This window comes from Dromiciops gliroides, chromosome 3, assembly GCF_019393635.1.
Source record: "Dromiciops gliroides isolate mDroGli1 chromosome 3, mDroGli1.pri, whole genome shotgun sequence".
Classification (NCBI taxonomy): Eukaryota; Metazoa; Chordata; class Mammalia; order Microbiotheria; family Microbiotheriidae; genus Dromiciops; species Dromiciops gliroides.
This window is the reverse complement of record NC_057863.1, coordinates 260,325,487-260,348,080: the sequence shown is the minus strand read 5'-3', so window position 1 is coordinate 260,348,080 and position 22,594 is coordinate 260,325,487. Positions and strand designations below refer to the sequence as shown.

At 37.2% G+C, this 22,594-nt stretch overlaps 1 protein-coding gene across 3 annotated transcripts in view; it reads left to right on the top strand.

Moving 5' to 3' along the window:
* Nucleotides 1–22,594, top strand: part of PKNOX1 (PBX/knotted 1 homeobox 1) — a 168,560-nt gene that overhangs the window by 23,716 nt on the left and 122,250 nt on the right. The window lies entirely within an intron of this gene.

Below are 22,594 nucleotides of genomic sequence, written 5' to 3'. Positions count from 1 at the left end.
CGGCCTCAGACACTTAACACTTACTAGCTGTGTGACCCTGGGCAAGTCACTTAACTCCAATTGCCTCACAAAAAAAAAAAAGAAAAAAAAAGAAAACATTAAATGCAGTCATGAAAAGTCAGGCATCATTGGAAAACGACTTGCTTTTCCCATTTGATTAGCCTATCTTTTTTTAAATTACAACTCTAACAACACTTCTTAATTTCTTTTTAGTCATGTATTACAGCCTGCTTATGTCCACTGTGCCCCTTTCCATTGCCATTTGAGTGATCTTTAGTTTCAGTTTTTCAGACTATAGCATTCCATGACTCCCAGCCATACAACATTAGAAGAATAAAGGGTTTTATTATAGGAAGAAGCTTGGTGCCATTATTAAGAACTTTGTATTTTCCTCAAGGCATTCCAGCCTCATTTTATTCTGTTTTAATTCTGGGCCCATTTTATTAACTATATGCAGTATTTATCCAAGGTGAATAACTTATTTCTGATCCCATTATACTAGAACTGTATTCTCCAAAGTTAGCAACAATCTGTTAACTGACATGGGCGGTTTTTTTTTTTTTCAGTCATCCTTCTTGGTGCTGTTGATATTTTTGACCATTTACCTCCTATTACTTCAGTATCTTTTTTTTAAGTGAAGCAGTGTGCCTTGATAAAATGTAACCACGTTGAAGAGAAAATAGACTGAAGCTATTGAAGCAGTGACAAGAGTTTAAGTAGATTAAAAAATACAAAGTAGCACAAATGCAGAAGATATGATTTTTCTCTATTAATTTGTATATAGATAACTTGTGTGTATCTACTTATTTATATATAAATTATTGGTATTTACAAATACTGATGAAGAGAAAAGACTACTGTTTTTGTTTTGTATGAATGCTTTAGCTCCAGATAGCATGAAAACCAATAAGGTAGGGTCTTTAATACATGCAAAATAAATTGACCATTTTCTTGAGAAAATTAGATAATATTAAACAATAACTACATCTGTGACATCAAAAGGATTGGATATAAAATTTGCACTTCAGAATTTGGTCTTATTCAAGAATGCTTAATATATTTGTTTTGTGATAGGACATTGGAACAAGCATTTGGAACTGAAAATCTTCATTTTTCTTGGCTGCTGGTGAATTTATGGTTTATTAAACATGAAAATAAAAATTTTGTTTCTCATAACATTGGTGTCAAATAAAGTTTTGTAGGTATGACAACATAGCAATCTTGATTAGTGAAAAGAGTTATGAGTAACAATAAGTAACAATCTCATCAGTCACACTACATTTTGGAGAACTCTTGAGCAACAATATCAACTACTGCTTTACCCATAATGTGATTATATACTTATGTTGCACAAATTGATATTGCAGAGAATTTTGTCAAAAATAGATTTTGTGTAAAATCTGTTATATAAAATTGTAATAAATTCAATTAACTCTAATAGATTGTTTTAAAAAGGAGTATGTGACTTTTTTGGTTGTTTAAAAAAAAGGTAGGCATTGCTACATAAAGTTTCAAAATCACTCCTTTAGAATGATTATGGATATAATTTAGGAACATCTCATATATTTTTGGGCTTGACAATTAACAGTGTTAACCAAGAAACAAGCATCTAGAAGACCTATGGATAGACATCCCTCAAGTTGGACTCTGCACTTGATCTTTTCCATGATAGTGGAGAGAATACCTTTAGAGTACGTATGACCTCTATGAATATTAGTGATCACAGAGTCATTGAATAAGCTAATTTGTTAAATTTTGAAGGGCTCTCCTTTAAGTATGAAATATAACTACATACTATTTTCTTTATTTTAATCTACTTGTTAGAATTTTAAAAATTAAAAAATGGTGATATAATGGATGGAGGGAGAATATACAGGTAGAAGAGTATATCCAAACAATCACAGACTCTGAGTTGTTAAATCAAGTGTAGAACTTTATATTCTTATTATATTTCTTTGGGGGGGAGTTTTAGAGCTATTTAATAATTTAAAATAACTTCATAGCATCCTAGAGCTAGAAGGTTAGGACCAGTCCCCTAACTCCATATAAGGTGAAACATCTCTAAAGCAGTATGGCTGATCATTCTCTTCTTAAAGAGAGATGGTATATTTTCTCTGATCACTTATTTGTTTTTTTAAAAAAATTTTGTGGTTATATTTTAAGTTCTGAATGTCTCCTTTCTCTCTTAACCACTCACTAGAGAAGGTCAACATTTCTCTCATATATGCACTCATGCTTGCACCAACCCCCAACACACACCCATACTATACATGCTTATTTATTATTTATTATACATATTATACATATTTATCAGTTCTTTCTCTGGAGGTGGATAGCACCTTCCTTTGTGGTTCATCTGAATAGTTATAATACTCAGAATAATTTGGTTGTTTACAGTTATTCTCCAGTAGTATTGTTGTTACTGTATACAGTGTTCTTTTGGTTATAATTCTGCTCATTTTATGCTTCATAATTTCATGCAAGTCTTTCCATGTTTTTCTAAAATCATCCTGCTCATCATTTCTTACAGCACATTTGTAGTCAATCATAATCATAAACAGCAGCTTGTTTAGACATTCTTCAAATAATGGGCATCCTCTCAGTTTCCCGTTCCTTGCCACCACAAAGAGAGATGCTATAAATATTTTAGAACATATGGATCCTTTTCCTTTTTCCCTTATCACTTTAGGAAACAGATCTAATTGTGCTACTGCTGGGTCAAAGGGTATTTACAGTTTTATAACTCTTTGGGCAAAATTCCAGATTGTTCTCCAGAATGGTTGGATCAATTCACAGTTTCACCAACAGTGTATTAGTGTCTCTTAAATTCCATCTTACTGGATTTGGCATATTGTTTTAGCCTGAAATACTTATCCAGTGTACTCACCAACTTTGTCATCTACAAATTTGAGACCTATCTATCTATATCCATTTCTATATCTATATCTATATCTAAACACACACACAACTCGTGTGTGTGTGTGTGTGTGTGTGTGTGTGTGTGTGTGTGGCAATTGGGGTTAAGTGACTTGCCCAGGGTCACACAACTAGTAAGTATTAAGTGTCTGAGGCCAGATTTGAACTCAGGTCCTCCTGAATCCAGGGCTGGTACTCTATCCACTGCACCACCTAGCAGCCCCCACACACAACTCTTAACTAAGCCATAGCTAAAAATCTTAACACAAGGGCTAAACAGATTCTTGTGGACACAAGAACTAGACTTGCTCTACCTGGCTCCAGAGAGCAGAAATAATAATGTGATAGAATTACAGAGTAAAATTGAGGCTTGAAATAAGAGGGAGTGGGGGTGTGGGGAATCCAAATAAGGTATCCAAAAGTTGAATAGACTGTCTTGGGAGAACACTGAATGACCACTTAGTGATGTTAAAGAAGGCATTCTTGGAATGTGTTTTGATAGTACAATCTATACCTGACCAAGATTTGATTTAGATTTGAAATTCATCCTGGCTGCTACAAGAAACTTATTTAAACTTATTTATTTATGGCGTAAATTGAAATAAAGACTACTGGTTGCACATGTGTTGTATAGTATTTTTGTAGCAAGACAATCTATTTCACCTTGCTTAAGGTGTTATTTGAGAGCTAAGGGAAACCCCTCTTTTAAGTTTTTATTCTTTTTAAAATTTGTTACAATCAGCATTCACTGACATACATTCAAGCGTACAAATGAAAGCTTCCGTTCTTTTTATTATTAATATATTTAAAGAATGAATGGGGGCAGGCAGGTAGGTAGCACAGTGGATAGAGCACCAGCCCCAGAGTCAGGAGGACCTGAGTTCAAATCCAGCCTCAGACACTTGACACTTACCAGCTGTGTGACTCTGGGCAAGTCACTTAACCCCAATTGCCTCCCCCCCCCCCCCAAAAAAAAAAGAAACCCAGAATGAATGTATTGACTTTAGTTCATTTGGTCATGTTTGGTTTTGTGTACCCTTCTGGAAGCCTCTACTTTTAGTTGACTTTATCTGACTTTCATACATATAATTTATATAATTGTAATGCAGCTTGAACTGTCTTCCACATGTAGCATGGGGATGTTGTGTGCCTTGAAGAGGGGCAGAATAGACATCACTAGCCTCTTCTCCAAAGAGGACTTTTATTTCCTGCCAGAAGAAGCAGGTGGTTAAGGCCAGAAACTTGGCCACTCTATTCTCAGAGAAAGGGGTTAACTAGATTAGAATTATAACTACTTGTTCCCTTAAATATTATAGTCTAGGGAATGTGGTTTCCAGCTTCAAGCTAATTTCTGATTGCTGTTTTGTTAATGGGAGAAGAGGACCTCAAGCTTCACATCCAGGGCTTGACTCTTCCCAAATACCAGTTCCACAAAGAACACACTTGACAGCAAAGAAATCCATTTAGCCAAGTTGAGTAGCAAAAATTGAAATCAGAGAAAGTATACATAACAGAATATCAGATGATACAGAATGAAGGATCTCTCCCATTGGGAGTGAGGTAACTTAGCTCAACTAAGAGAGAGTCCTAGATTTCACCCAAGGGGAAGTTCCTTACAGTCTCTCCTATAGCAAGCTGGGGACAGGGACATCATGGAGACTGCTTCTTCCTTCTCTTTTTCCTCAGCACCTTTAAGTGGACCTGCTATCTTCTCTCTGGAAACTGGAAGCCATAAACACCTGAAACAACCACAGAACCTGAAGAAACTGAAGCAACACTAAAGAGAGCCAGAAGAAGCTCTACAATTTGAAGAAAACTGAAGAACTTTCCTTTTCCTGTTCTCACCAACTCTGTGACTCCTTTCGAGGGTCATAAAAGTCCTGTGCCAATGGGCTTTGGGCCTCAGGTTACAGGAGTGAGATGTGTCATTTCATGTATGTCTTCCCATATTTGTAAAGTGCTCTTTCTTGTAATAATCTATTATTTTTATATGCCACTATTTGTTTAGCCATTCTTCAAAAATGAGTGAATGGGTTGTGTTCATTTAGTTTTTTGTCAGAATTATGTTGCTTAGAATTTTTTTTACAGATATTTTTCCCCCATACTTAAGGTTTTGTTTTGTTTTGTTTTTTGGGGGCAATTGGGGTTAAGTGACTTGCCCAGGGTCACACAGCTAGTAAGTGTCAAGTGTCTGAGGCCAGATTTGAACTCAGGTACTCCTGAATCCAGGGCCGGTGCTTTATCCACTGCGCCACCTAGCTGACCCCCATACTTAAGTTTTAATTATGACCTTTTAAGAAAAAGATATCTGGATCACACTCTCTGAACTTATCTCACAGCAATGTATTGATGTCAAGGCTAATATCTAGTAAAAGAATATGACAAGACTTGCCTGTTGACTTTACTGACATCATGGGAGAATTTGCTTGGGGAGGGGTGAGGGTTAGTAGCCTGTGAAAATTGTAGTTGATGCAGTTTTGTCCATATGCTTTAGCTTCAGGTGATGGAATTTCCATTACTGTATCAACATACCATCACAGGCAAATCATATAAGCCTGTTAGGTACATCTGAGTGATATGATGTATTTGGTGCCTTGTCACTACGTCCTGTGAATTTATTAATCATCTTTGGCTTTTTTTCGTCCTTCTTCATTTATGTATTTCCTACTGACTGGTCTGGAGGGGAAGGGGGTGTGGTGGGTAAAGTATGAATAACCTGCATGGTTCTGTTGGTTGAGTAGTCTCCTTTGTGGAAAGATCAGGTTGAGATGTATTGCTGGTGTTGGGGAAGGGGAACAGAGGTCATCAGTTGTTTCAGCTTCATATGTATATAAGGGACCTTGGCTATAGTTCTCTGCTGATATGTTTTCTTTAGGCTTAATGTGCTGTGGTTTGTAAGTCTCTTCTTAGCTCCAGAGGAGGGATATCGCTCTTCTAAACCAATTCTGTTAGCCAGTGGCTAAAGCATTTATCTTCTTACTGATGACTTTTGTTCTCGTTGCTCCCAGGAACACATCCCAGCCAGGTCTCTCTCCTTTTTGTTATGTGCTCACACATTTCCATGTGGGTAATATAGGTCTGGTTGCTTTTTGTTAAAATTATCTCTGATATGAAAATGATTGTGGATTGTTTTTTTCCTTAGTGTCCAGAGGAGGCCTAGCTTCTAAATTTTTAATACATTGGCACATTGACAACCTATGTCTAATATCATGTGTCTCACAAATCTTGGTTCAGGGATTTAGGGATTCTGCCATCCACTGATCTTATAGAGAGTTTTGACAAGTTCCAGGAGGTAGGCCTAGGTAACTGGATACTACAGGTCAAGTCAACAAGCATTTAAAAAGTACCCAGTACTTGCTATTGATAAACTGCATTCTTTATCCAGAAGACAGCATGAATGGTGAAGGACCTTAAAATAAAGGAATTGCCCAGAGAAGATTTGCATGGAGGCATGATAGCTGTCTCTTCTTAGCTTCAGAATAGGAATGATAGGTGCACAGTTTTGGGGAAGGGGGGATAACAATAGTACTTCTAAAGGTTGTTGTGAGAATCAAATGAAGTAACTTCTCTAAGACTTTGTTCATCTGTAAAATGGAAGTATTAATATTTTTTAGCACATCTCACAGGCTTGCTGAAGATCAAATGAGTGCTCTGTAAGGCAGCTTGTCATAGTGAATAGAGCTAACTTTGAAGCCAGCAAGACCTGGGTTAAAGTCCTGCCCCTGACAATATTGACAGTCTGACCCTGGGAAAGCAACTTAATCTCTCAGTGCTCTAGACAACTTTCTGACTATATGTTAAGCCAGGTGGCACACATGTGAGATGTTAGAGGGATTTTCCTTACTCAAGGATTCGGTATCAAAATGAAATCATAAGTCTAGTCCCTTTCCCTGTAAACTATAAATGTCAGTTATCATCATTGATTAATTTGGTGTTCTATTCTAGGGATAATTCTTTTTTTTTTATTATTTTGGTGAGGCAATTGGGGTTAAGTGACTTGCCCAGGGTCACACAGCTAGTAAGTGTCTGAGGCCAGATTTGAACTCAGGTACTCCTGAATCCAGGATCCACTGCACCATCTAGCTGCCCCTCTAGGGATAATTCTAAAAGAATCTAGAAGCTTAACCCTTTAAATGTCAAATTTTTAATTTCTAGATGGCTTTAAAAAAAATTATGTATCTCTGAATCCAAAAACATAGTATGCTGATCATAATATCTTTTTCTTGATAACGTAGGGTCATCAAGGGCATAGTATTTTATATTATATTATTTATGTAACTGACAATGCTGATTAGATGCATGGCTCAGTGGATAGAATTCTGGGCCTGGAATCAGGAAGACCTAAGTTCAAATCTGGTCTCAGACACTTATTTAACTGTGGCACCCTGAGCAAGTCATTTACCTTGTTTGCCTTAATTTCTTCATCTGTAAAAGGAGCTGGAGAAGGAAATGGCAAACCATTCCATACCTTTGTCAAGAAAACTCCAGATGAGGTCATAAAGAGTCAAACATAACTGAAAAAACGACTGCCTGACAACAACATATTATATTATTTATATAAATGACAATGCAGATTAGATAGTGTGGGACATAGGTCCTTATTTATTTTATATGTAAAATGAATGTAATAATACTGTACTACTTAACCCATAGGGTTGTGAAGAAATTTATGTAAAGTCACCTGCTTTTATAATTCTAGGGTGGAAGAGGCATTGATCCTAGGAGTTTGTCTAGAACTTAATTTCTTTTCATTTTTTTTTTTTAGAACTTAATTTCTTGAAAAAGGTTCTGATATCCTGCTTACTTTTTGGTCATTTGACTCTTTTTCATTAGTTATAGGGATAGTATTATGGAAACTATTGCCCATTTGGAAAATTAATTATTGAATCAAAGGCTGAAATGGTATTCTTCCCAAATAATAATTTAGTCCTAGGGGAAAAGCAACAACAACAACTTCCTAGTTTTTTCTCTATCCTTTGATTTGTCAGTAGCATTCCCAAACCATCTAATTTATTATAAGCTCTCTTATTACATATGAGATCTTATGTAACACCTATATATTGTAACACCTATTATAACTATCACTAATACAATGAACCTACATTCTTACTAACTTCTATAAACTCTAATCGGCAGTGGTTTTTAAATAGGTGGTGAAGAAAAGTATATTTCAGGAATTACTACTAACATATTCTGAGGTGGGCTTGCTCCAGAAACCTGTAGAATTTTACAATTGGAAGAAAATTAAGCAAACATGATACTTCAGCTTCCCCTCAACGTTTGACTTTGCTCATGCCTGGAATTTCGTTCTGTCTTAAAAATTGGAATATTAATGTTAAAATAAGATTTAAATTCTGTTTATTGTTCAACTTTTTCCCATGAAATCTTACCTAGAATTAAGTTGAAACATTATCTCAGTGAGATTGTGCTGAAGGCATGCAAAGACAATGAAAATTAGTCAAAAAAGATTTCTTTTTTTCTCCATTTATATATTATTTACCTATAGGTAAATGTGTGATAACTTTAGAAAATTTTGCCTATTTGTAATTAGAAAAGATTTTCTTTTATGGGAATCCATAGCTTTAGCTTATGTAAAAAGTAATTTTCTCCTTATTATGCATAAACCCAAACATATTTGATTAATTGGTACACCTGTTCTAGTAGAAATTGCCTAAATAGATGAGTTTCATCAGCACTGGAATGTTACTTGAGGAATAAATAAATTCTTTGTAAAAATTAAAAACCTTTTTCCCCCTGCAGCTTCATGATGTTAATTTTTAAATTAGATGTTTAAAAGAGAGATGCAAGGGGCAGCTAGATGGCGCAGTGGTTAAAGCACCAGCCCTGGATTCAGGAGTACCTGAGTTCAAATCCAGCCTCAGACACTTGACACTTATTAGCTGTGTGACCGTGGGCAAGTCACTTAACCCCCGTTGCCTTAAAAAAAAAAAAAACAACCCAAAAATAAAAGAGAGATGCAGTGCCATGTCTTGCTTTGAAACAGTGAAGCCATAGATGAGAAAATGAGCATGCATTATCCACTTCTCTGTCAACTGCATTTATTTATTTCAAATGATATTTTATTGATGCCTTTTGTTTTTGTACTTGTCATTTCCACATATGCTTCCTACTTGGTCAATGATCCCTCCCTTATAACAAAAACAGGCAAGCCAAACTGGTTGATCTAACAGTATATGCAGCATCCTGAAATGCTTCCTGAAAATGTATTCTGAAAAGGATTTTTCAAAACCCTTTGCATTTTCTGTTAGAATTGGGCCAAAAATAGGTCTGCTTTTTCTCCTCAAACTGTTGATATATAGTGTGATTTAGGTAGGCTAATTTAGCAGTACGAAGCAGTTTAATGGTACTTAGCAGAGTCATAGAATCAAGTTGGAAGGAACCTCAATATCTGAAAAAGAATCCTAGCTTCAGCAGACCTGAAAAGTGGTCATCTTGCATTTGTCTGAAGATTTTTAGGTGAGGCAGTTGCTATGATATTTCACTTTTTTTTTTTTTTTTTTTGGTGAGGCAATTGGGGTTAAGTGACTTGCCCAGGGTCACACAGCTAGTAAGTGTTAAGTGTCTGAGGCCGGATTTGAACTCAGGTACTCCTGACTCCAGGGCCGGTGCTCTATCCACTGTGCCATCTAGCTGCCCTGATATTTCACTTTTTAAAATACATTAACTAGTGGTTAGAAATTTATTCATTGTAGTAGAACCAAATTTATCTTTTGCGGTTGCTGTCTCTTGCTTGCATTGATGCCTTTGAGGCTAAACAGAATTTTATTCAACAAGTGCTTATTGAATATCTACTTTGTGCAAGGAGTTCAAAGACAAAAAATCCATGATATTAAGGAACTTATGTTCAATTAAGGGAATAAATTTACATAGAAAATGAAATACAATTTATGTGCAAGGGAATTTCTAGAAGTCAGGCAATGGTGTACTGTGAAGGGCATTTGATTGCATAGGGCATCCAGACAGTTTAGTGAAAGAGTAGAGCAAGTATGATAGGGACAAGGGAGAGATGGGCTGACGGGTGGATATGAGGGATCAGAAATGAATAGATAACTAACAAACTCAGAATCATGGGGATTCTGAGTACAGCAGAAAATTGGGTAGTGTAGGGACCAATTCTTAATTGGGGAGTGTTAGCTAGGTAGCTTGCCGCAGTATTGGGGCAAGGAAGGAGGCCAACAGCCCCCCTCAAAACAGAGCAGGATTTATTTAACAAGAACGAACTTTAAAAATCACAAACAGGATCAGTAGGATTAAGGGAAAGGAAATAAAAATGGGGAAAGGAAAATAATACAACCCGAATAACACCACCACCCAGGAATCAGCTGAGAACACACGGCAGTGTCCCGTCACCTTCCATCTTCAAGGTAGAACGGCGAAAAACCTCCCTTCTTCCCAGCAGACCCCAGGCTGACCATACACAGCCCCAAGCCAATTGGCTGGCAGCTCTGACTGACTGTCACATGACTGCCCTCGCTGGGCTTCCAGTCATTATAATTTTGCCAGGCCCATGTAGGCATCTGCAAGTGGTGATGACATGAGGTGCCTGCACCATGGTTATGGCTACAACCAGTGAGTGGAGCACCATACCGTTTGCGAAGGTGCTGGGCTGAGCCCCAGGCCAGTGCACACGCTGGGGTTTTAAAAATTCTAGCCAAAAGATGGGGTCATAAAAACCTCAAATAACATTAATTCTATCTAATAGTAAATTGTGACCTTTACCTTAGTAGTATTAATATTGATTTGATTACTAATCTTTGAGCAAGACATGGAAAGGGTGGATGGGCAGCTAGGTGGCGCAGTGGATAAAGCACCAGCCCTGGATTCAGGAGGATCTGAGTTCAAATCCGGCCTTGGACACTTGACACTTACTAGCTGTGTGACCCTGGGCAAGTCACTTAACCCTTATTGCCCTTGGAGGGGGGGGGGAAGAAAAATGAAAGGGTGGGTGAACATGTTGACTCCTTCATCCTGCCTTAGGGTCGGGACCATAATTTGTGAAGTCCTAAGTCTTAAGTTATAGAAACATGTTGCATGTTTGAGACATTCATCTAATCCTCAACTACATGAGCACTTCACCAGGGTTTAAGGGCAGTATCATATATCCCAGGCAGGTGGATTAGGATCTTTGGAACTACACTGGCAGTGTATGAAAGGGACAACAGAAAAGCAGGTGGCTATCCCCTGGTCCTGCCTGTTACGTGGACAGTCTTGGCACCTGGCTTGAAATTCTCAAAGGCAGATATCATGTTGCTGGATCACATGAGTCTAAAGATAGCTGATATCAGATTAAACTGTAGTCTTGGAAAGTATAGCAAATACAAATAGCAGGGTGCTGATCTGTACTAAAACTACTAAAAGGCGAGTCAAAAAATAAAAATCTGTAGGGGGTCTTGCACTGTCTAGGGAAGAGAGTGCTATGACCAATTTAAATGAATATCCTGTACCGCTGCACAAGTATGTCTATCCCTGTGGTTTAAAGTGGATTCATCAGGCTTTTATGTTTTAATGGCAACAAAAGTTATTAAGCTCCCTTGTATTCATCAAACAATGCTCTACTTTTGACTTGGATTCTTAAGTAGACTTCTCTCTTGGGAAGGATATTGCTGACCAATTTATGGAAGTATTCCAGTCTATATATCACTTCTATTTCATATGTAAAATAATAAATTGATGTTGTGTGTTTTTAAAAAGGCATATTTTATCTCACACACACACACACACACATCTTTTCTCCAGGCTAACCATCCCATATCACATTGCTTTCCCTTGGACAACCTCCACTTTATAAATTCATTTCACAAAATGTGGTGACCAAAACTGAACACAATACTTGAGAATGTGGTTTGACCATGACAGAGTTCAGTGGGACTATTATTCTTGGGTGCTTTTCTCAGTACAACCCAAGATCATGGAAGCTTTCTGGGCTGCCATATCACATGACTGAGCTTGCAGTTTACTAACCTCTCCTCCCGAGATCTTTTTCTAGCTTTGATTCCCCATCTTGTTATTTGTGCACTTGATTTTTTTTTAATCCTGTTGACTTTCATCTTAGGATCATAGATTTAGAGCTATAAGAAATCTTGAATTAAGTGCAGCCCCTTCATTTTACAGATGAGGAAACTGGCAGTTTTCTAGTTAGTGTGTCAAAATCATTTTGAGTGATGACTAGAATCTAGTGTATTAGCTATTCCTTCCATATTTGTGTCATTTGTAAATGTGATAAATAGGTAGCATTGTGCATTGATTGTAGAAGGTGTTGAGTCAGAGGATCTTGGTTTGAATACTGGCTTTGTTACTACCTATGTGACTTTGGGCAGTCAGTCAAAAAACATTTATTAAACACCTGTTTGCAGTCACTTTGCTAGATATGAGGAACACAAAGATGAAACTGAAACAGTATTTTTCCCCAGGATCTTGAGAGTCTTGAGGAAGACATGTTAACAAATACACATACATTCACACATATACACACACAAAACCCGTACTTATTTTATATGTATACACACACACACACACACACACACACATATATATACACATAGTTATAATGTGTGTTTGTGTGATCCTAAGATGTGGAGGTAAAGAAGAACTACATTCCAGGAATGGAGGACAACTGGTACAAAGGAAAGATTGTGTATCAGTTGTGAGGAATAGTAAGGAGGTCTATTTGGCTGGACCTTAGAGGGCAAAATAACCTTTCTGGGGCTTGGTTTCCTTGTTAGGGATAGTGGGTGGACCAAGTAACTCTTCAAGTACCTTTCAGTTCTAAATCTCTAATCTTACTGTGTGATATGTGCCCTTATTCAAGTCATTGATTAAAAATAGCACAGAGTCAGGGTGGAGCCAAGATGGTGGAGTAGCAGAAAGAAGTTCAACAAGCTCCTCTTCCCACTCCCCAACACATCTAGAAAATGTACCATACTAAATCCTAATGGGAAAGTTCAAGAAAAAGTCAAAGCGAATCATTTTTCTAGTCCAGATCAGCATAAGGAGACAGAAAATGGAGATGGAGTCTGGCCAGGAGCACGCTATACAGAGCATTCTAGTGCAGGGAGAGACTGTGTTCCAAGGCAAGAGGAGGTCCCAGACCCATATGGGCACCATGACCTCATGCAGGAACAGGTGGCCACTGGCAGCTTTGTTGCTTACTATCCAGTTCTGGGTCAGAGATCCAGGGTTGACAGAAGAGGGAACCTTGTGCCTAGGCTGTTAGTCCAGGGTGAGGAGTGGTAGGAGACCCTCAGCTGTGAACTGATAGAAAATTGAACTTAGAATCCCAGGAGTAGAGCCAGATCTCAGATCCAACATCTAGCCAAGTAGGGGGCCTGCAGAGGAATAGTCAGGGATGTAGTTTTGTTACTGTGAACTAAAAGAGCTTCCCTGCTGGCTGATAGTGGCAGACTCTAGCAATAGTCTCCTGTTGCTCCCAAACCTAGGGTGGGAACCAGCAGAGCTCAGAAAAGGGGGGCAGTGATCAGATGGGTCCTGGGTCAGTGCCACTTTCAGCTGTACCTGAAAGCCTGAAATAACACTACACTTAATACCCCAAGAACTTAGTAACAGGACTAGGTTAGCATTTTTTCTCCAGAAATATGCAGAGCTTGGCCCTAACATTAACTCTAAAATCAAGAAGTAGGCTGAAAGGAGAATGAATAAACGAAAAAGGAATCCCATGATAAAAAGTTATTAACCCTGAAGAAGAAAATTACTCCAAAACATTTAAAAGTAATGCTTCGGGGGCAGCTAGGTGGTGTAGTGGATAAAGCACCGGCCCTGGATTCAGGAGTACCTGAGTTCAAATCCGGCCTCAGACACTTGACACTTACTAGCTGTGTGACCCTGGGCAAGTCACTTAACCCCCATTGCCCTGCCAAAAAAAAAAAAACCCAAAACAAAACAAATAAAAGTAATGCTTCAAAGAAAAACGCAGCTTGGACACAAATTTCTCTAGAATTCCTGGAAGGATGAAACAAGAGTTAAAAAGAAGTACAATAAAAATTGTTATGAATGAAACATGAGTGCAAAGAGGAAAAGGGAAAAGAAATGAAAGCTATGAAAGAAAAAAATTGAAAAGGGAATTAACAACTTGGCAAAAGGCCTAAAACACCTTCCCCAATCAAAAAACTCCCTGAAAATTAGAGTGGACCAAAGAGAAGCAAATGATTCCATGAGACAATCAGAAATATTTCAGCAAACAAACAAAAAACTGAACAAATGGAACAAAATGTAGGATGTCTAAGAAAAACAACTGACCTGGAAAATAGTAAGGTGAAAAAGAAAATAAGAATCATTGGACTACGAGAAAGCATTACCCCCAAAAAAGAAAAAAAAGGGGTCGGAGCCAAGATGGCGGAGAGGAAGCAGCAAACTGCCTGAGTTCTCCTTCTGTTCCCTCAAAAAGAACATTAAATCAAGCCTCTGGACGGATTCTGAAACTACAAAACCTGCAAAGCAACAGAGAGACACAGTCCTCCAACCAGAGATAATTTAGAAGACTTCAGGAAAAGGTCGGTCTGACTCCGGCAAAAGGGAGGCCCAGCGCAGGGCAGCAACCCAGCACCGAGGGGGTCAGGGCAAGTCAGCAAGAGCTGCGGGCCACAGCCAAACAGCTGAGGCCCCTGGAACCTGGTTCAAAAATCTGGTGGCCAAGAAGGACAGTGGAAAAACCTACATGCACCGGCCGGGAGGGCGACGAACAGGTCAGGTGGGAACAGACGCCAGGAGCGGGCGCCTGGCTGGCCGAGCGCACCCAGACAGGAAGTGCAGGGCAGGGGATCTCCACACACCATAAAGGCCTCAGAGTAAAAAGCCAGTCACACAGCATCTATACCCCTGCACAAGAAGCCCAAAACAGGGACCCTGGTGCCCCCAGAGCAGACCTCAACTTAAAAAATAAATAAATAAGCTGCAATAATGAGTAAGTAAAAAAGAGCCCTCTCCATTGAGAGCTTCTGTATCAATAGGGAAGAAGCCAACGCAAACTCAGATGAGGACAATACCCTCAAATTGCCTACATGTGAAGCCTCACGAGGGAAGGTGAATTGGTCTCAGGAACAAAAAGCCTTCCTGGAAGAGCTCAAAAAGGATTTTAAAAATCAATTGAGAGAGGTAGAAGAAAAAATGGGGAGAGAAATGAAAGCAAAACAAGAAAACTATGAAAAAAGAATCAGCAGCTTGGAAAAGGAAGCACAAAGATTGACTGGCCAAATGGAAAAAAAAGTGCATAATTTCACTGAAGAAAACAATGCCTTAAAAAATTCAGTTGGCCAAATGGAAAAAAAGGTACATAATCTCATTGAAGAAAACAATGCCTTAAAAAATTCATCTGGCCAAATGGAAAAAAAGGTGCATAATCTCATTGAAGAAAACACTGCCTTAAAAAATTCACTTGGCCAAATGGAAAAAAGGTACATAATCTTACTGAAGAAAACAATGCTTTAAAAATTAAAATTGGACAGTTGGAAGATAAGGAATCCATGAGACACCAGGAATCTGTCAAGCAGAACCAAAAGAATGAAAAAATAGAAGAAAATGTGAAATACCTCATTGGAAAGACAACTGATCTGGAAAACAGGTCCAGGAGAGACGATTTGAGAATCATTGGACTGCCTGAAAGCCATGATCAGAAAAAGAGTCTAGACACCATATTCCAGGAAATTATTAAGGAGAACTGCCCTGATATCATAAAATCAGAGGATAAAATCATCATTGAAAGAATCCACCGATCACCTTCTGAAAGAGACCCCAAAAGGAAAACCCCAAGGAATATTGTAGCCAAATTCCAGAATTATCAGGTGAAGGAGAAAATACTCCAAGCAGCCAGAAAGAAGCAATTTAAATATCATGGAGCCACAGTCAGGATTGCTCAAGACCTGGCCGCTTCAACATTAAAGGACCGCAAGGCTTGGAATATGATATTCCGGAAGGCAAAGGAGCTTGGATTGCAGCCAAGAATCTATTACCCAGCAAAAATGTGCATTTTCTTTCAGGGGAAAAGATGGACATTTAATGACATTGGGGACTTTCAATCTTTCCTGGTGAAAAGACCAGGACTGAATAGAAAATTTGATCTCAACATACAAGACTCAAGAGAAGTTTAAAAAGGTAAACAGAGGGGGAGGAAAAAAAAAAGGTTACCCTATTAGGTTAAACTGTTTATATACCTACATGGGAAGATAATACTCATAACTCTTAAGAATTGTAAATGTATTTGGGCAGAGAGAAGGGACTTTACACAGAGGGTATAAATATAAATTGTCTTTGATGTGATGATACAAAAAAAATTTTAAGGGGTTAAAAAGGGAGTCTCTGGGGGGAGGAGAGGAAAGGGGAGGTGGAAGGGGATGAATTATATCATATGAAGAGGTGAAAAAAAACTTATTACAATAGAGGGAAAGAAAGGAGAGGTGAACATTGCTTCAACCCTATCCTCATTAGATTTGATTCAAAGAGGGAATAACATATACGTTCATTGGGATAAAGAAACTTAACTCATTCTTTAGGGAAGCAAAAGGGGAAGGGAAAGGCGGGGACTGATAGAAGGGAGGACAAAAGCAAGGGAGAAAGGGGTAAAGAAAAGAGAGGGGGGTAATAAAAAGGGAGGGCAGATTGGGAGAGGCAGGGGTAAGAAGTAAAACGTTGGTGAGGAGGAATAGGGTGAAAGAAGCGGGGGAAAGTACAAAGGGGGTAAATAGAATGGAGGGGAATAGACAGGCAGTAATAATAACTGTGAATGTGAATGGGATGAACTCTGCTATAAAATGGAAGCGAATTGCAGAGTGGATTAAAAACCAGAATCCTACAATATGCTGTTTACAAGAAACACATTTGAAGCAGAGAGATACACACAGAGTAAAGGTAAAAGGCTGGAGTAGAATATATTATGCTTCAGCTAAATTTAAAAAAAAGCAGGGGTAGCAATCCTTATCTCAGACAAAGTGCAGGCAAAAATAGATCTCATTAAAAGATATAAGGAAGGAAATTACATCTTGCTTAAAGGTACTATAGATAATGAAGTAATATCAATATTGAATATGTATGCACCAAGTGGTATAGCATCCAAGTTCTTAAAGGAGAAGTTAAATGAGTTACAAGAGGAAGTAGATAGTAATACTATACTAGTGGGGGATCTGAATCTCCCCCTCTCAGAATTAGATAAATCTAGCCAAAAAATAAATAAGGAGGAAGCGAAAGAGGTGAATAGATTACTAGAAAAGTTAGACATGATAGATGTCTGGAGAAAATTGAATGGGAATATAAAGGAATATACTTTTTTCTCAGCAGTACATGGCACATTTTCAAAAATTGACCATGTATTAGGGCACAAAAACATCATAGTTAAATGTAGAAAGGCAGAAATAGTAAATGCATCCTTTTCAGATCATGATGCAATAAAAATTACATGTAAGAAAGAGCCAGGGAAAAGTAGAATGAAAATCAATTGGAAACTAAATAATTTCATTCTAAAGAATGAATGGGCCAAACAAGAAATCATAGAAATAATCAATAACTATATCCAAGAAAATGACAATAATGAGACAACATACCAAAATCTATGGGATGCAGCCAAAGCAGTGCTTAGGGGAAAATTTATAGCTCTAAATGCTTACATGAATAAAAAAGAGAAAGAGGAGATTAATGAATTGGGCATGCAACTTAAAAAGCTAGAAAAAGAACAAATTAGAAATCCCCAATTAGACACTAAATTCTCTAGATCCTGAAAATCAAAGGAGAAATTAATAAGATTGAAAGCAAAAAAACTATAGAATTAATCAATAAAATTAAGAGTTGGTTTTATGAAAAAACCAATAAAATAGATAAAATATTGGTTAATTTGATTAAAAAAAAGAAAGAAGAAAACCAAATTACCAGTATCAAAAATGAAAAAGGGGATGTTACCACCAATGAAGTGGAAATTAAATCAATAATTAGGAACTATTTTGCCCAACTGTATGCCAATAAATTTGACGATCTAAATGAAATGGATGAATATTTACAAAAATACAAACTGCCCAGGTTAACTGAAGAAGAAATAAAATCCTTAAATAAACCCATATTAGAAAAAGAAATTGAACAAGCCATTAATGAACTCCCTAAGAAAAAATCCCCAGAGCCAGATGGGTTTACGGGTGAATTTTACCAAACATTTAAAGAACAATTAATTCCAATATTGTACAAATTATTTGGAAAAATAGATAAAGAAGGAATTCTACCAAATTCATTTTATGACACAAATATGGTGGTGATACCAAAACCAGGCAAAGCAAAAACAGAGAAAGAAAATTATAGACCAATTTCCCTAATGAATATTGATGCTAAAATCTTAAATAAGACATTAGCAAGGAGATTACAACAAGTGATCACCAGGATAATACACTATGACCAGGTGGGATTTATACGAGGATTGCAGGGCTGGTTCAACATTAGGAAAACTATTAACATAATCAACCACATCAATAAGAAAACCAATCAAAATCATATGATTATCTCAATAGATGCAGAGAAAGCTTTTGACAAAATACAACACCCATTTCTAATAAAAACACTGGAGAGTTTAGGAATAGGGGGAGCTTTCCTTAAAATAATAAACAGTATCTACCTAAAGCCATCAGCAAGTATTATATGCAATGGAGATAAATTAGAGGCCTTCCCAATAAGATCAGGGGTGAAACAGGGATGTCCATTATCACCCCTATTTTAGAAATGTTAGCTTTAGCAATCAGAAAAGAGAAAGGAATTAAAGGAATTAGAATAGGCAAGGAGGAAACAAAACTATCACTGTTTGCAGATGATATGATGGTATACTTAAGGAATCCTCGAGAATCAACTCAAAAATTACTTGAAACAGTTAACAACTTTAGCAAAGTAGCAGGATATAAAATAAATCCACATAAATCATCAGCATTTCTATACATGACCCACAAAGTCCAGCAGCAAGAGATAGAAAGAGAAATTCCACTTAAAGTAACAGTAGATAATATAAAATACTTGGGAGTCTACTTGCCAAGACAAACCCAGGAACTCTATGAACACAACTACCAAACACTCTTCACACAAATCAAATCAGATCTAAATAATTGGAAAGATATCAATTGCTCATGGATAGGCAGAGCTAATATAGTAAAAATGACAATACTGCCTAAATTAATTTATTTATTCAGTGCCATACCAGTCAGACTACCTAAAAATTATTTTATAGAGCTAGAAAGAATAATAACAAAATTCATCTGGAAAAACAAAAAAATCAAGAATATCCAGGGAAATAATGAAAAAAAATTCACAGGAAGGTGGGTTAGCGGTACCAAACCTGGAGCTCTAATATAAAGCGGCAGTCATCAAAACCATCTGGTACTGGCTAAAAAATAGAGTGGTAGATCAATGGAATAGGCTAGGCTCAGGAAATGCAGTAGTAAATGACACTAGTAATGTAGTGTTTGATAAACCCAAAGACTCCAGCTTCTGGGATAGGAACTCAGTATTTGACAAAAACTGTTGGGAAAACTGGAAGATAGTCTGGCAGAAATTAGGCATAGACCAACATCTTACACCTTATGCTAAAATAAGGTCAAAATGGATACACGATTTAGACATAAGAGGTGATACCATAGGTAAATTAGGAGAGAAAGGAATAGTCTACCTAACAGATCTTTGGAAAGGAAAACAGTTTTTGACCAAACAAGAGATAGAGTATATTATAAAATGCAAAGTGGATGATTTTGATTACATTAAATTAAAAAAATTTTGTACAAACAGAAGCAATGCATCCAAAATTAGAAGGGAGGCAGAAAGCTGGGAAATAATTTTTGAGGCCAGTACTTCTGATAAAGGCCTCATCTCTAAAATATAAAGGGAACTAAATCAAATTTATACGAACCCAAGTCATTCCCAATTGAGAAATGGTCAAAGGATATGAACAGACAGTTTTCTGATGAAGAAACCAAAGCTATCTATTCCCATATGAAAAAATGCTCTAAATCTCTAATGATTAGAGAGATGCAAATAAAAACAACTCTGAGGTACCACCTGACACCTATCAGATTGGCTAAAATGACAAAAAAGGAAAATAATAAATGTTGGAGAAGCTGTGGGAAAATTGGAACACTAATGCATTGTTGGTGGAGCTGTGAGCTGATCCAACCATTCTGGAGAGCAATTTGGAATTATGCCCAAAGGGCAATAAAGCTGTGCATACCCTTTGACCCAGCAATACCACTTTTGGGTCTTTTTCCCAAAGAGATCATGGAAGGGGGAAAGGGACCCACATGTACAAAAATATTTATAGCTGCTCTGTATGTGGTGGCAAAGAATTGGAAATTGAGGGGGTGCCCATCAGTTGGGGAATGGCTGGACAAGTTGTGGTATATTAATACAATGGAATACTATTGTGCTATAAGAAATGATGAGCAGGAGGAGTTCAGAGAAACCTGGAGGGTCTTATGTGGGCTGATGATGAGTGAGATGAGCAGAACTAGAAGAACATTGTACACAGTAACATCAACATTGAGTGTTGATCTACTGTGATGGACTATATTCTTCTCACCAATGCAATGGCACAGAAGAGTTCCAGGGAACTCGTGATGGAAGAGGATCTCCAAATCCAGGGGGAAAAAAAAAAAAAAAGAACTGCGGAGTATAGATGCTAAAGGAACCATACTATTTCTTCTGTTTTTGATGCTGTTGTTTTTTTTCTATTTTGAGGTTTTCCATCATTGCTCTGATTTTTTTCTCTTATAACATGACTAATGCAGAAATAGGATTAATGTTACTATGTGTATATATATATATATAACCTATATCAGATTGCCTGCTGTCTAGGGGAGGGAGGGGAGGGAGGGAGAAAAATCTGAAATTGTAAAGCTTGTATAAACAAAGGTTGAGAACTATCTTTACGTGTAATGGAAAAAAAATAAAATACTTTATTAATTTTTTAAAAAAGCCTAGAAATCCTATTTCAAGTAATCCTAAAACAGCCTAGGTCTCTTAGAACTAAAGGGCAAAGTAGAAATAAATTCCAGTGGGCATTGTTAGAAAGAAAACCCCCAAATTCAAACTTACAGAGCTTTCAAGTCAAAGAAAAAAAATATTGCAAGCAGCCAAAAAGAATTTAGGTATTGAGGAGTGACAGGTGTGTCATCATAATTGAAATTCAGTTTAGTTTTATTGTTCTTTTTGTTTATATTGTAATCAATTAATATATTGTTTCCCTAATTTTACTTAATATACATCAGCCTATTCCCATGCTTTTCTGTTTTCTTAACATTCATCTTAGACCACAACAATATTCTATTACATTTATGTAACATAATTTGTTTTACTTCTTGGCTACTATGAGTACTATTCTAAATATTTTGGCATATATAAGTTCATTCTTTATATTTGGATCAAAAAATATCAAAATTTTTGTCACTTTCTTTGCATAATTTCAAATTGCTTTGTAGGATGTTTGGGCTTATTTATAGCTCTTTGCTTCTCTACCCTTATTCACTTCCTATATCTAGTCACTTGTCAAGTCTTATGAATTCTACCTCTTCAACATGTCTTGTATCTATATACATCTCTATGTAACACAGTCACACTAGTTTGTAGTTCTCTATTGTTTTTTGCCTAACTTATTGAAATGGTCTAATTGGAGTCCCTATTTCCATTCTTTCCTCTCCAAACCATCTTCCACATAGCTTCAAGACTGGTATTCCTAAATTACAGGTCTGACCATGGCATTCCCATCATTCAAGGTTCAGTAGCTCCCCATTACATTTAATATAAAACACAAACTTTCCATTTAGCATTTAAAGCCCATTACAATTCCACTTTTCTGACCCCAATATACTATATAAACATAAAAATGCTATAGTCTTTGCCCCCAAATTGAGCTTATATTCCTTTAGGAGAAAATAACATACACAGGAAAGAGGAAACTATGCTTCTGTCTATATTCTGAGTTCAGGTTTTGTTTTGTTTTGTTTCTGGACATAGTATGTTTCATCATGAGTACTTTGGAATTATGATTGGCATTGTGTTGATCAGAGTTTCTAAGTTGTTCTCTCCCTCCTTTTTAAAAATAATATTTATTTGGGCAGCTAGGTGGCGCAGTGGATAAAGCACCGGCCCTGGATTCAGGAGGACCTGAGTTCAAATTTGACCTCAGACACTTGACACTAGCTGTGTGACCCTGGGCAAGTCACTTAACCCTCATTGCCCCGCCCCAAAAAAAAAAGTAATAATATTTATTTTTAAAAAACGTGGGGCAGCTAGGTGGCGCAGTGGATAAAGCACTGGCCCTGAATTCAGGAGGACCTGAGTTCAAATCTACCTCAGACACTTGGCACTTACTAGCTGTGTGACCCTGGGCAAGTCACTTAACCCCAATTGCCTCACCCCAAAAATATATATATATATATTTTTCCCCCAATTGCATATAAAAACAATTTCTCACATTTAGTTTTTTTTTTAATTCTTTCCCTCCCTCCTACTTCTGACCCCTCCCTGACATGGTAACCAATTTGACATAGGTTGTACATTATAATCATAGAAAACATATTCTACATTAGTCATATGAAAGAATTCACAACCCCCCCAAAAAAAACACACCAAAAATTGTATGATTTGATCTGCATTCACACTCCATCAGTACTTTCTCAGAAGGTGGATAGGATTTTTC